At 44.0% G+C, this 13,285-nt stretch overlaps 1 protein-coding gene and 1 long non-coding RNA gene across 5 annotated transcripts in view; one reads left to right on the forward strand and one right to left on the reverse strand.

Annotated features, from left to right (window-relative positions):
- Nucleotides 1-13,285, reverse strand: part of CDK6 (cyclin dependent kinase 6) — a 253,952-nt gene that overhangs the window by 46,907 nt on the left and 193,760 nt on the right. The gene's annotated exons all lie outside the window — the stretch shown is intronic.
- On the forward strand, nt 164-1,210 carry LOC123334865. The gene is made up of 3 exons (XR_006553040.1): nt 164-307; nt 479-684; nt 1,068-1,210. It is a non-coding gene; the product is annotated as an uncharacterized LOC123334865 (long non-coding RNA).

Consider the following 13,285-nt stretch of genomic DNA (forward strand, 5'->3'; position numbering starts at 1 on the left):
ACATGGTAGCTGCTGCTGCTGCTGTTAAGTCGCTTCAGTCGTGTCTAACCCTGTGTGACCCCATAAACAGCAGCCCACCAGGCTCCGCCGTCCCTGGGATTCTCCAGGCAAGAATACTGGAGTGGGTTGCCATTTCCTTCTCCAATGCATGAAAGTGAAAAGTGAAAGTGAAGTCGCTCAGTCGTATCCGACTCTTAGCGACCCCATGGACTGCAGCCCACCAGGCTCCTCCGCCCATGGGATTTTCCAGGCAAGAGTACTGGAGTGGGGTGCCATCGCCTTCTCTGGAAACGCGGTAGAATAGCTGGTAAAACTGCTATTTTCTTGTTGGGAGACAGCAAAATGCTTCAGGCATACAGTGTTCAGATTCTTCTCGATGTTACTCTGGAAGTTATACCTTCAGTTCCTTTATAGAACCATTTAACTTTTCAGGTCACTGAATACATATTTACTGACAGTGTTTTTTCACTTTTTAAAGTTAAAACCAACAACAACTCCATTTCTGAGCTTTGGTGAACACACATGGCGAGCTGCCAGTCTAAAGTTCTCAAAATAAAAACAGCAAATAGAAGACATTGACTGCTAAAGACCTTCTCAGTTACAACAAGCGTTTCTTGAAAACTCAACAATGGTGCAACATTATGAACCATTTGTTCTAGAGAATTCAGTCAAGAGGATTACGGGGTAAGCTCTTTTGACATAATTTGGTGACTGGACTCCTAGCTTCCTTTGTGTATCCGTGGTCTGAGAAGCATGTTAGGAAGCTGATAAAAATAGCTTCAGTTAAACTCCAGGCTTTCTCTTCCCTCAAGAAAAGCTTTCCTGCTCAGCACTGTTACTTGGTACTTATAGTCTTCCTGTTCTCACTGGAAAATTGGAGTCAGTGCCTGAGGCAGCACCACGCTAGCCTCCTGCCTGATGATCACATCAGACTGCAGGCTGAAACTGCTCTGTACCATTTCCTTTGTCTCCCCCTCTTTTCTGTAATCTTTTTGTTGTTGTTTCGTTGTTATGGGTAGTGACAGTTTCTGGTTTCTTTCGTTTATCAACGGTTTCCTTTACCACAGCCTCTATTCCTCCCACTGGAAGGTTGGCATGACTGGAAGCTGGAAGAAAAACCACAACTGAATAGCCTGGCACTTTCTTTAACAGTCGTTTCCAGCCACAGATTAATACTATTACTGGATTTGACTAACGGCTCTCAATCAGCCCAACTGTCATCACTTGAGAACATGTGAGCTGGCGGAAGTCAAAAAAGGAAAATATAAGCAAAGCCATGTCATGGTTACAGCTTTAATGATTTCTCATCTTTGGCATCCAAAGATGCTTCTCTGAATATCCCCTTCTTGGTTCTCCTTAATCATCGGTATCGCATATGGATCCGGAGAATATGCAGACAGACCTCGGCTCCAGCTAGCTGGGGGCTTACGTCAGCTGGTGAGAGTTGCCATGGGGACCATGGAGCTTCTGAGGGCAGCCTGCTCAGTTGCAGTGAGGGCGGGTGCAACCTGCACTTTGCCCTGTCACCTCTGGAAACTGCACTGGTTGCTGGTGTTCGAGGGTCTTAAGGACCCAGCATCCAAGTCCAATGAAGAGGACCTTTTGGAGGTTCTGTGTTGATAACAGGTGCCTGATGCCAGCCCATCATCATGAGAAATGAGGTTTTTCCCCTCATCCTTGACCTTGACATAGCAGACTCCAGGGCTAGCACAGGTGCTAGGGTTTATTTTTATTTAATAAAAAATGTTTTATTGGAATAAATTGGACTTACAATGTTGTGTTGCCATAGGTATACAGAATCTTGTTCAGTTACATCCATACCTATATCGACTCATGTTTATTTATCTTTGGTTGTGCTGGGTCTTCATCGCCCCAGGCTTTCTCTGGTTGCGGGATCGGGGTCGAGTCTCCAGCTGCAGCTTGCAGGCTTCTCCTGTTGTGGAGCACAGGCTCTAGGCCCACAGGCTTCAGCAGTTTCAGCGCACAGGCTTAGCTGCTCTGCGGCATGTGGAATCTTCCCGGACCAGGGATCAAACTCGTGTCCCCGGTGTTGGCAGCAGGATTAGTATCCACTGTACCACCAGAGAAGTCCAGGGTTTTCTGATAAAGACTAGGAGATGAGGGTCTGGTCTGTGAGTGGCTCAACTAAAATCAGGTTCTATCCCAACTCGGAGCTTTCTGCATTAACAAAAACCCCATCTGATAAGAGGGAAGGTTTTGCAAAACAGCGATCCCCAGCTTTTAGTTCTCATAGAACCTAACCTACAGAGAGAAGAGGATGTGAATGACTATTATTTTCTGATTCAATGACTTGGGTCCTACTCTGGGTGTTTCACACATTAATCCCAGTCTTCTTCTTTAAAATGTATTGAAAGGTGTGTGTTTAATACATCACTCGTGGGAAAATAAGGTAGAAGAATCTTTCTGGAGGGTGATTTGGCTCCATATATCAAAGGCCATGGGGTTCTAAATATTCTTTACCTCACTATTTCATTTCTAGGAATTAGTACTAAGGAAAAAAATCTTGGGAGTGCAGAAGAGTTATAAGAGCATATAGCACAACCTTGCTTTTAAAGGCTTGTGAATTTCATTCACTCAATACATACTCAGTATGTGCCTAGTAATATTTAAATACAAGTAAATAAGATCATGATATATTTTTATATGAGAAAAAAGGTTAAAAAAAGCGTGAGCTCATTTTTATAAGACATTAAAAACATTATAACATTAGAAAAAAATTGAAAGACACTTGTTAAGTTACTAATAATGGTCAACTCTTGGTTAGTGGTGTACAGTTTATTTTTCTTTCTCCTCTTGACTCATCTTAAAAAAAAAGTGTTTTATAGAGAGCTATTTTGAGATCATATAAATTTCTCGATCTTTATGAAATAAATTCACTCAGAACTTTAGCATCCATTGATGCTGTTCTATCATTCTATCTGTATAGTTGGCATTTATTGTAAGAAGGGCTTCCCAGGTGGCACTAGCGGTAAAGAATCTGCCTGCCAAAGCAGAAGACCCAAATGTCGTGGGTTTGATCCCTGGGTTGGGAAGATCCCCTGGAGTATGAAATGGCAACCTGCTCCAGTATTCTTGTCTGGAAAATTCTATGGACAGAGAAGTCTGGCAGGCTACAGTCCATGGAGCTGCAGAGAGTCTGAGCACAATGTAAGAAAGAGCTTTCTCTTCTCTCCTGTCTTAAAGTATGGACTCATGGATTTTTGTTTTATTCAATGTATTGAATTCATTACTGTAATTATATATTTTAATGCCTCAGATTGTTTTAGAATTGTCTAGTTGTCTCTCTACGCTAGACTCTGTGCCCTTTTAACATATTACCAGGTTGTTTTTTTTTATTAGCATTTTCTTATTTTCTGAAACAGCAAGATGCTCTCATTCAGTTCAGCTCAGACGTGTCCAACTCTTTGTGACCCCATGGACTGCAGCATGCCAGGCCTCCCTGTCCATTACCAACTCCTGGAGTCCACCCAAACCCATGTCCATTGAGTTGGTGATGCCATCCAACCATCTCATCCTCTGTCATCCCCTTCTCCTCCTGCCTTCAATCTTTCCCAGCATCAGAGTCTTTTCAAATAACCCAGTTCTTCGCATCAGGTGGCCAAAGAATTGGAGTTTCAGCTTCAGCATCAGTCCTTCCAATGAATATTCAGGACTGATTTCCTTTAGGATGGATTGGTTGGATCTCCTTGCAGTCCAAGGGACTCTCGAGAGTCTTCTCCAACAACACAGTTCAAAAGCATCAATTCTTCACCACTCAGCTTTCTTTATAGTCCAACTCTCACGTCCATACATGACCACTGGAAAAACCATAGCTTTGACTACATGGACCTTTGTTGGCAAAGTAATGTCTCTGCTTTTTAATATGCTGAGTAGGTTGGTCATAACTTTTCTTCCAGGGAGTAAGTGTCTTTTAATTTCATGGCTGCAGTCACCATCTGCAGTGATTTTGAAACCCCCCAAAATAAAGTCTGTCACTGTTTCCACTGTTTCCCCATCTATCTGCCATGAAGTGATGGGACCAGATGCCATGATCTTAGTTTTCTGAATGTTGAGTTTTAAGTCAACTTTTTCACTCTCCTCTTTCATTTTCATCAAGAGGCTCTTTAGATCTTCTTTGCTTTCTGCCATAATGGGGGTGTCATCTACACATCTGAGGTTATTGATATTTCTCTCCTGGCAATCTTGACTCCAGCTTGTGCTTCATCCAGCCCAGCATTTCTCATGATGTACTCTGCATATAAGTTAGATAAGCAGGGTGACGTTATACAGCCTTGATGTACTCCTTTCCCTATTTGGAACCAGTCTGCTGTTCCATGTCCAGTTCTAACTGTGTAATCCTAACCTGCATACAGATTTCTCAAGAGGCAGGTCAGGTGGTCTGGTATTCCCATCTCTTGAAGAATTTTCCAGTTTATTGTGATCCACACAAAGACTTTGGCATAGTCCATAAAGCAGAAATAGATGTTTTTCTGGAACTCTCTTGCTTTTTCAATGATCCAGCGGATGTGAGCAATTTGATCTCTGGTTCCTCTGCCTTTTCTATATCTAGCTTCAACATCTGGAAGTTCATGGTTCACGTACTGTTGAGGGCTGGCTTTGGAGAATTTTGAGGATTACTTGACTAGCGTGTGAGATGAGTGCAATTGTGCGGTACTTTGAGCATTCTTTGGCATTGCCTTTCTTTGGAATTGGAATGAAAACGGACCTTTTCCAGTCCTGTGGCCACTGCTGAGTTTTCCAAATTTGCTGGCATATTGAGTGCAGCACTTTCACAGCCTCATCTTTTAGGATTTGAAACAGCTCAACTGGAATTCCATCACCTCCACTAGTTTAGTTCACTACAAGCAATGCTTATCTTAAAGAGCTTCCCTGGTGGCTCAGACACCTATAGTCCACGGGATCACAAAGAATCACAAGGATCACATGACTGAGTGACTAACATGCACAGGCTTATCTTATATTCTTTACTCATATTTTAAAATATATTTTACAATAGCCATGTATTATTTTTGTTAAATGAAAGAAGACAACCAATAATGACAGATTTATTTTAATGTCCAGATTGCTGACCCTACATGCTTGCAAAATATTAAAGCCAATGGGCTCCTCTTTTGAGTTCCAAGTGAGATAGGAGAGGGAAGTATCTGCCTTACAAATCAGTGTGAAAGGCAATTCTGTCCAATAAGATCATTAAATGAGGCTTCCCTGATGGCTCAGATGGTAAAGAATCCTTAGGTCGGGGAGAATTGCTCAAGAAGGGAGTGGCTACCCACTCCAGTATTCTTGCCTGTAGAATTCCAATGACAGAGGAGCCCGGCAGGCTACACTGCTCCACGGGGTCACAAAGTTAAATGTGTAAGTCATTGCTCTTTTCTTGATGGAGACCAGTGAGCCAGGCACACAACCACAGACATGAAAAGGAACAAAGTACATTCTGTTCAATGAATGTCTCGTTTTCCCCCTCAGATTCCTGCACAGACACACGGTGAGACAAAATCATTTTCATCTGTGATTGAGTTTCTTCCTGCTGACTGTTTGGAGTTTCCCTATGAGCTGGTATGAGGCGCTCCTTCCTGTGCCTCAGAACAAGACTCTCTGGTGGCCAGTACACACTGGAGACTGCACTCCGGATTCTGTGAAGCACACAGGGAACAGGACAGGGACCCCCAGTTCCTCTCGGTCCCAGAGGCAGCTGCTCCCTCACCCCGGAGTGCCCCACCTGGCTTCTCTAATCCCACCGGATGGGTTTGCTGAGACTCACTGTATGCTCAGCCAGACTCCAGGATCAGTTCTAGCCTTGTGGTGAGTGTGGTGGGGCGGAGGGGAAGAGACACGAGGAGCCCTGCGACGATTAGTCATTACTTCAATATTGAGTCATTTGGCCATACCGCCCAGTGCCCTCAGGCAGGAGGCTCTGTGGGATCCAGTACTCCAGGTCCTAGGCTTTCTGACCTTGAATACTCCTAATGTCCAGGGTTACCTCTGACAGGAAGCCACCCCTTATCCTGTTCTAGAAAAAATGATACACCCAGGTCCTTTAACAATATGAACAAAATGATAGGGGTTAAAGTTTACTATGCATATGCAACATGAAACAGAAAGCTCACTGCTTTACATGTGCTGTTTAATTTAACCTCAGGTCCACACTAGCTGAGAACTCTATATATTAATATCGTCACTTTACAGGTGAGGAAACTGAGGTGGGAGAGATGGTTAATAATGAGTCACCATTACCCAGCCAAGAAGTGATGGAGACAAAATTAAACGCTCCAAAACTGCTTCCTGCAACCCCCTCACTACACTGCATTCTTCAGATATGGAACTATTAGTGGACCTGAGACTCTGAACAAAAATTCTAGTTTGTTTTTTTTTTTTTTTTTTAAGAAAAATTAATGAATGGAACCAACCCTGATAAGCTGGATGTTGAGATCAAGCAGCATTCTTTAGTTGAATCTGAGAAAAGAAAAGAGGAGATCCCAAAGAACTGGGAGCTCACCAAGAACATGAAGCTAGCTTGCCATACTTCCAAAGCTCATTCATTCCTTCAGCACTCCTGGGGGTCTGGGATGTGTGTGCTTCACTGTGCCAGACGAAGGGAATTCAGGAGGGCATGAATGATATGGGCCCTGACCTTGATGTGGTCCCTTGGAGTTCAGGGAGGAAGAAAGAGAAATGGCCATTAAATAAGTGAGTGCAAAAGAGAAAATAAAATGCTCTGATAAAGAAGAGGAGAGTGGTCAGAAAAGGCCTCTCTGAGGTGCTGACATTTAACCTAGAGGATGACACAGAAGAAGCAGTTGATGAGATCTGTTCACTTCCCTTTCAACTTTGGTAATAACTGGAATTTTTGAGTACTTTTCAAGGGTATTTACAACTTGGGTTCCTTAAAGCAGGCCGACCACTATCTTACAATCTGTATGTGCCCGTGTGCTCAGCTATGTTCATCTCTTTGCACCCCATGGACTGTAGCCTACCAGGCACCTCTGTCCATGGGATTTTCCGGGCAAGAATACTGGAGTGGGTTGCCATTTCCTTTTTCAGGGGATCTTCCTGACCCAGGGATCGAACCTGAGTTTCCTGCACTTCTTGCATTGGCAGACAGATGCTTTACCTAGGAAGCCCAACAATCTGTGTGCTTTCTCTGCCCAGTTTAAAATATCACCAATATGATATAAACAATATGGAACCGTTCAGGCCAGAACTATCCTCATTTCTCTTTTCTTAAATACAGAAAATCACTTCAGAATCAGGGAGAAGAGGAAAAGTCTTTGAGTTTTGTCGAGTTCATCCAAGTGTACTGTTTGCTTCTTCCCTGCGGAATTGTCATATCAGCTTTAGGAAAGATGATGAAAGACAAGAATTGGGCCCAGAGGATGCTAAGGAAACAAGGCCAAATTTGCTTTTCACGTGGGCCCTTAGGGGGGGAGTGGAAGGCAAAAGCAGTGAACTGGGTCCAGATTTTTTCTATCAATGCTGCGTAGTGGTTAGATGAGGAACTCGAAACCAAAAGGCTTCTTTCCTTCACATTTCTGGAAGTGGTATTTATTATCTCACCAGTAGAGATTCGGCAGAGTCTGCTGAAGCCAACAGCACAGAAGACCCAGGGTTCTTTTCTCACGACAATCCAACTGTATTTCCTCTGGGAGAAGGATGCTCCCTAAGAATATGTGGGCTTGGAACCGGAGGCCATTTAAAGCTAAGGAGGGGATGTTTTTGATGTCTGGAGAGTTCCAACCATGATTAGATTTTTGGGTGCAAAGACTGCACTGCACATTCTTTTCATGGAGCAATCTGAAGTTATAAGGCCCTCTGCTTCCTGGCTACCAGAAGTTGATTTTTTTCTCCATTACGATGTTTCCTCTAACTACTGAATAATTAACCCTAATGACTAATCTAGTCTCCTAGGAAAAAGGCTTGTGAAATCTGTTCCTGATGCATATCATAAGTGCAGAAGGCTGTATTAGGTAATGGGGGAATTCTCCGGTGCTCCAGTCTTAGGACTCTGTGCTCTCACGGCCAAGGGCCTGGGTTCAGTCCCTGGTCAGGGAACTAAAATCCCACAAGCCAAAATAATAACAATAAGCATGGTCTGAGAAGGCCCAAATTTCTTTCCCAGTGCCTGGCCCACCCTGGGAAAGAGGGAGGGAGGGACAGCCGTGTTCTGTTTCAGAGAGCTCTTCCTATCACCCAGGAGCGCTGGAGGGCAGCTGCGCTCCTGCTCTCTGTTGTCCGCCAGGGGGACTCCGCACCAACTGACCGAAGCTGTCACCATCCGAGGCTGCCCACGGGCTCAGACACGTGGCCTGGCTCTGCGCCGTCACAGGGCCACGCATCCGGGGGGCCAAAGCCCTCTCTGTAACAGCTTGGCCACCTGTCTGCGATGGAAGACAAATCCCATTTTATGAGGCTTGGCGCAGAAAGCAGACTGTCCCCCATCCCCAGGTCCAAAAGCACTTAAGTGGCGGAAGGAAAAGAGGAGAGAAGGGTAGACTCCAAGGGTGGATGTAAAAAGTGGATCTTTTCAGAGAGGGCCCTCTGGTCAATCGGCTTTGGATTTGACGGTGTTTTGACCCAGCTCTCAAAAAACTTAATCTGCATTTCGCAGGCTTTCAAGATAGTTCTCTTACTGAAGCAATGCAGTGCCAAAGACATGGTGTCACGGGGCTTTGCCTTTTCCTGCTTTTTAAAGGCCATCAGAACCATCATTCCCTAACATACCAACACAGGAAAAGAAAGATGAGGCTTATCTCACAGTTCAGCTATTGTGTGACCAGCATGTCAGTGGCACAAGAAAGATAGGCAGAGGCTTGCAAAATAAGGTCTGACCCAAGCCTCACCTGATCGTCAGTTTCTATCTTGCTGAACGTGCATGGTAATAAGATTTCAAACTCATTAGAAACTGTGGTTGTTCAGGGTTTTAGAAGTGAGCTTGTACGACCCAGGGGAGCACTCCTGATCACTTTGCAGTGAAGTCACCGTCACAAACAGGATTTCCTAAGGAGGTCTCAGGGCGAGGAAGCTTCGTTCTCGCGTTGGCCTGCCATCTGGGCAGCCCCACTGCTCCTCCTCTGCTGTAAACAGGCGGTCAGAAGGTCCCAGGGAACACCCCTGCCTATTGTTCCCAGTCCTCTCACTTCCCTTTCATCTCTGGGAATAGCTGGAATTTATGAGTACGCAGGCTGGCGTTCCAAGCTTGTCCTTTGGAGTTTACTTCATGGATCCTCCTTAGAAGGGCCCCGTCTTCTGCCTGCCCCCCCCTCCCCCAATCCCAGCTATAGTTGCCCAAAGGTGTGGCTTCCTCACTACGCACGCACGGCTAAACTGAATGGAAGAGGAGACAGAAAGGTTGCGAGCCCCGTGGTGAGCGTGAACGGAACACACGCTTTCCCATTTGATGCCTACCACTCCAGCCAGCTCTCATGTTTCTAAGAGCACACTGCAACTTCTGTGGCCTGCCTAATGAACTTCTTTTTAAAGATTCAATCTAAGAGCTTCAAAATCCAGCCCAGAGCAAACTTCATGAAATCTCTAGTATTGTAGTCCAGTTCAGAGTAATGCCAAACTCCCATGAGGTATTTAAATCTGTACCACGTAGCTTAGCACTGACACATGCTGAGATTCTAATGCAGCTTGCTTACCATGATTACGTGCGAACACACCAAGTCTGTGTTATTTGCTCATATAGACTCTAACCTCTTTGAGGTCCTGGCCACAGACCTTGGTATATATGTGTAAGTGAGAAGTGCTGTTTCACTTTGCCATCTTCCACAGCGCCCAAAATAATCTGAACCACCTAGGTTTGCAAAAGATAACTGAAACACCGTCGGAGTCTCAGCTTTCAGCACCTTTCATTTCCTTATGATGCAAGTCAGTTAAATGGAAACATCAGAATTACCCAAATGGACAATGCTAGCAGGAGTATCTAGGACTGGTACCATGTAATATGTCTACATCATTTCAATTAGTAAAATGATGTAACATCTCTAAATTAAAATTTGAGTGCTTCCCAGGGGTGCTAGTAGAAAGAACTCGCCTGCCAGTGCATGAGCTGTAAGAGACACAGGTTCAATCCCTAGGTTGAGAAGATCCTCTGGAGAAGGAAATGGCAACCCAGTCCAGTGTGCTTGCCTGGGACATTCCAGAGACAGAGGAGCCTAGTGGGCTATGGTCCATAGGGTCGCAGGGTTGGACACGACTGAAATGATAGCATGCATGCACGGGAATATGAAATAAAAAACGATCAAACTTCAGTAAAGACAAAATTTGAGCTTGTGAGAAGAGGGAGAAACACAACAAAACTGTTTAGAGGAAGGCATGGACCCAAATAATGCATTTGGCCCATTCTGCGACTCAGAACAACAGACAGGCTCTGAGCTAGAGAGACCGTAGTGTGTTCATGCATTCATTATTTATTTACTCGGTGCCCGCGCCGCACCATGCCATGTGAGCTGTTAGGGATACGGTGGTGAGAAAAACAGAGATGGTCCAGAGCTGCATGAGTGACGGGACAGGCAGGTTTTAAACCAGGAACTCTAATAAATATGTAATTAGCTACTACCATTGCAGTGAGTAATAGAGTAGCCTTTGTCTCTAACCCAGGAGTCTTCTGTCTTCTGCCAGCATCCATGAAACTGTGGCAGGCTAACTTGTTAGCCCGCAATAGTGTAGTATCTTCACAGTCAACTGAAAGCCTGAAGAATGAGGACTTTTTACTTTAGAAAGGAAAACACCAAGAAGGCGAGAAGGCTGAAGCCTACAAAATCGCTAAGAAGCAACTTGGTTGCGTTCACTTCTCTTGAATACCAAATCAAAGAAGCATTTCACCTAGCATTTGGGCGAGGTGAGTTCAGAACAAAAGGAAGGAATTTCTTCACAGAGGGGGTAACCTTATAGAAGTTACCACCTCAATAAGCGGTGCTGGCTGAAAGTACAAGCTGTTTTATTTTTTTAAGCATTTTTTTTAAAGTCTTCTAAAAATTATTTTAAAATTTATTTGTAATCGGAGGAAAATTGCTTTACAATGTTGTGCTGGTTTCTGTCGTACAACAACACGAGTCAGCCGTAAGTATCCATGTGTCCCCTCCCTCTTGAGCCTCCCCTCCACCCCACACACATTCCGCCCCCGGGTCGTCACCGAGAGCACCACTGTGAGCTCCCCGCGGTATGCAACAACTTCCCACTGGCTATCTATTTTACATACGGTAGTGTATATGTTTCTATGCTACTCTCCCAATTTGCCCACACTCTCCTTTCCCCGCTTTTAAAAATCTTTATTGAATTTGTTACAATATTGCTTCTGTGTTATGTTTTCGTTTTTTGGTCATGAGGTACCTGGGATCTTCACCAGGGATCAAACCTGCGCCCTCTGCACTGGAAGACAAAGTCTTAGCCACTGGACCGCCTGGGAAGGCCCCTACAAGCTGTTTCTTAAAAAGGCTGCACTAACTTTATGGATGACACGTGGGCTGCCCAATTCAATATGCATTTGATGACCAAGTCTTTGCCAAGTAGAGGATCATGTCCTTGTACAATGACATCTTCATTATCTATCTCAGAGAAGGACTATTGGGAAAAGTCATTAACCTGCCCTAACAAGGGCCGTTTTTAACCTAAAAAATAAGAATTAGACTCTCCCTTGCTTTATCTAAGTCGAATCTGGGTAAACGTACATTTCTGTTGTTTAGTCGCAAGAAGACTGGAGTGGGTTGCCATTTCCTTCTCCAGGGGATCTTTCCAACCCAGGCCTTGAACCCCATCTTCTGTATTGGCAGGCAGATTCTTTACCACTGAGCCACCAGGGAACTTGTAAACAGACATAGATATATATATTTGGAACTATAAAATGTTTTAGAACAAGCTACAATTCATAAAACTCTTAATTTTTAAATACTAAATAATCTTGGTAAAATATGCTTGTATTTCAGGGCAGCTGTTTCCCAAACTGGATGTGCAGAACACTTCTAGGAAATTCGAAGAGGCATATCTTGAAAAATATGTTCCATGGTCAAATATGTTTGCAGAGAAATGCACTATATATCCTTGGACATTGAAAATTCATATTAATAATAAAGGCTCTGATAAATCCTGAGTAAGGAAACTAAACCTAGCATTTCCAAAGTTATTTTAATATTATTCTGCTATACCACAGCATGCCTATTATCTTATGAAACATCATTTCATAAAAGAACAGATAGGGAATGTTCTTTTAAGGTGTTAAAAAATGAAGATTTATCTGGTAAGGAATATAAGGCCACATTATCGGTAAAGCTCCACCAATGTGAAGTGGAAAATAACAGTAAGAAGCGACAGAAAGGGATGCCAGGCAACTAGACTTCCTGGTTTGGCCTGCTGGTACACAACGGGTAGGTGATCTGCAGTTAGGGGATCCTTGGGCTCAACTGTTTTTCGCATACAAGGAGTCAGAAAGACCCAGTTTCAGGAATGTTTGCATGTTTAGGGAAAGCATAACAAACATAATTATAGCTAACATTTGTTGCTGCCGATCAAGGTGCTAGGTGGTAGTTTGAGCACATAAAGTTCTCACAATACACTACGAGAGAGGCCCTCTTATCATCCGTTTTCACAGAAAAGGAAACTGAGGTATAGAGACGTTCAGTAACTGGCCCAAGACTACACAGCTAGTCAGTGAAAGAGCTGGGATTGAAACCCAGGCAGGTTGGCTCCAGAGTGCCCTCCTTTATGGAATTCCAGCATATATGAGCTAACTTCCACGTCACCAGTGTAATCCATGGCACAAAGCACCTCACTGGACCTTTAAGTCGAGTTGAAGCCTGATGTAAGCAGTTTTCATAAATAACACCCAGAACTCTGCTAAAGCTTGTCAGAGTTTTACAGTTGTACCAGAAGAAATTACACACAAATGGGACAGCATGGACCTATTGTCAAAACAATCTCTCCTTTGTATAATTTCTTCTTCTCACCAATTTCTTACTATACACAACAGTAACCTTAGGAAAATAAACAAGAATCTACAAATGCGCTCCCTCTCTTTGAATCACAGCAGTGCACAAGGCCACTTTGTTAAGATTTTTTTTTCTTTTTTTTTTACTGTTTTAGTCGCTAAGTTGTGTCCAACTCTTTTAAGACCCCAAGGACTGTAGCCCACTAGCCTTCTCTGTCCACGGGATTCTCCAGGCAAGAATACTGGAGTGGGTTGCCATTTCTTTCTCCAGGGGATCTTCCCAACCCAGGGATCATTGGCAGGAGGATTCTTACCACTGAGCCACCAGAGAAGCCCCTTTGT

The sequence above is a fragment of the Bubalus bubalis genome, chromosome 8 (assembly GCF_019923935.1).
Source record: "Bubalus bubalis isolate 160015118507 breed Murrah chromosome 8, NDDB_SH_1, whole genome shotgun sequence".
NCBI lineage: Eukaryota > Metazoa > Chordata > Mammalia > Artiodactyla > Bovidae > Bubalus > Bubalus bubalis.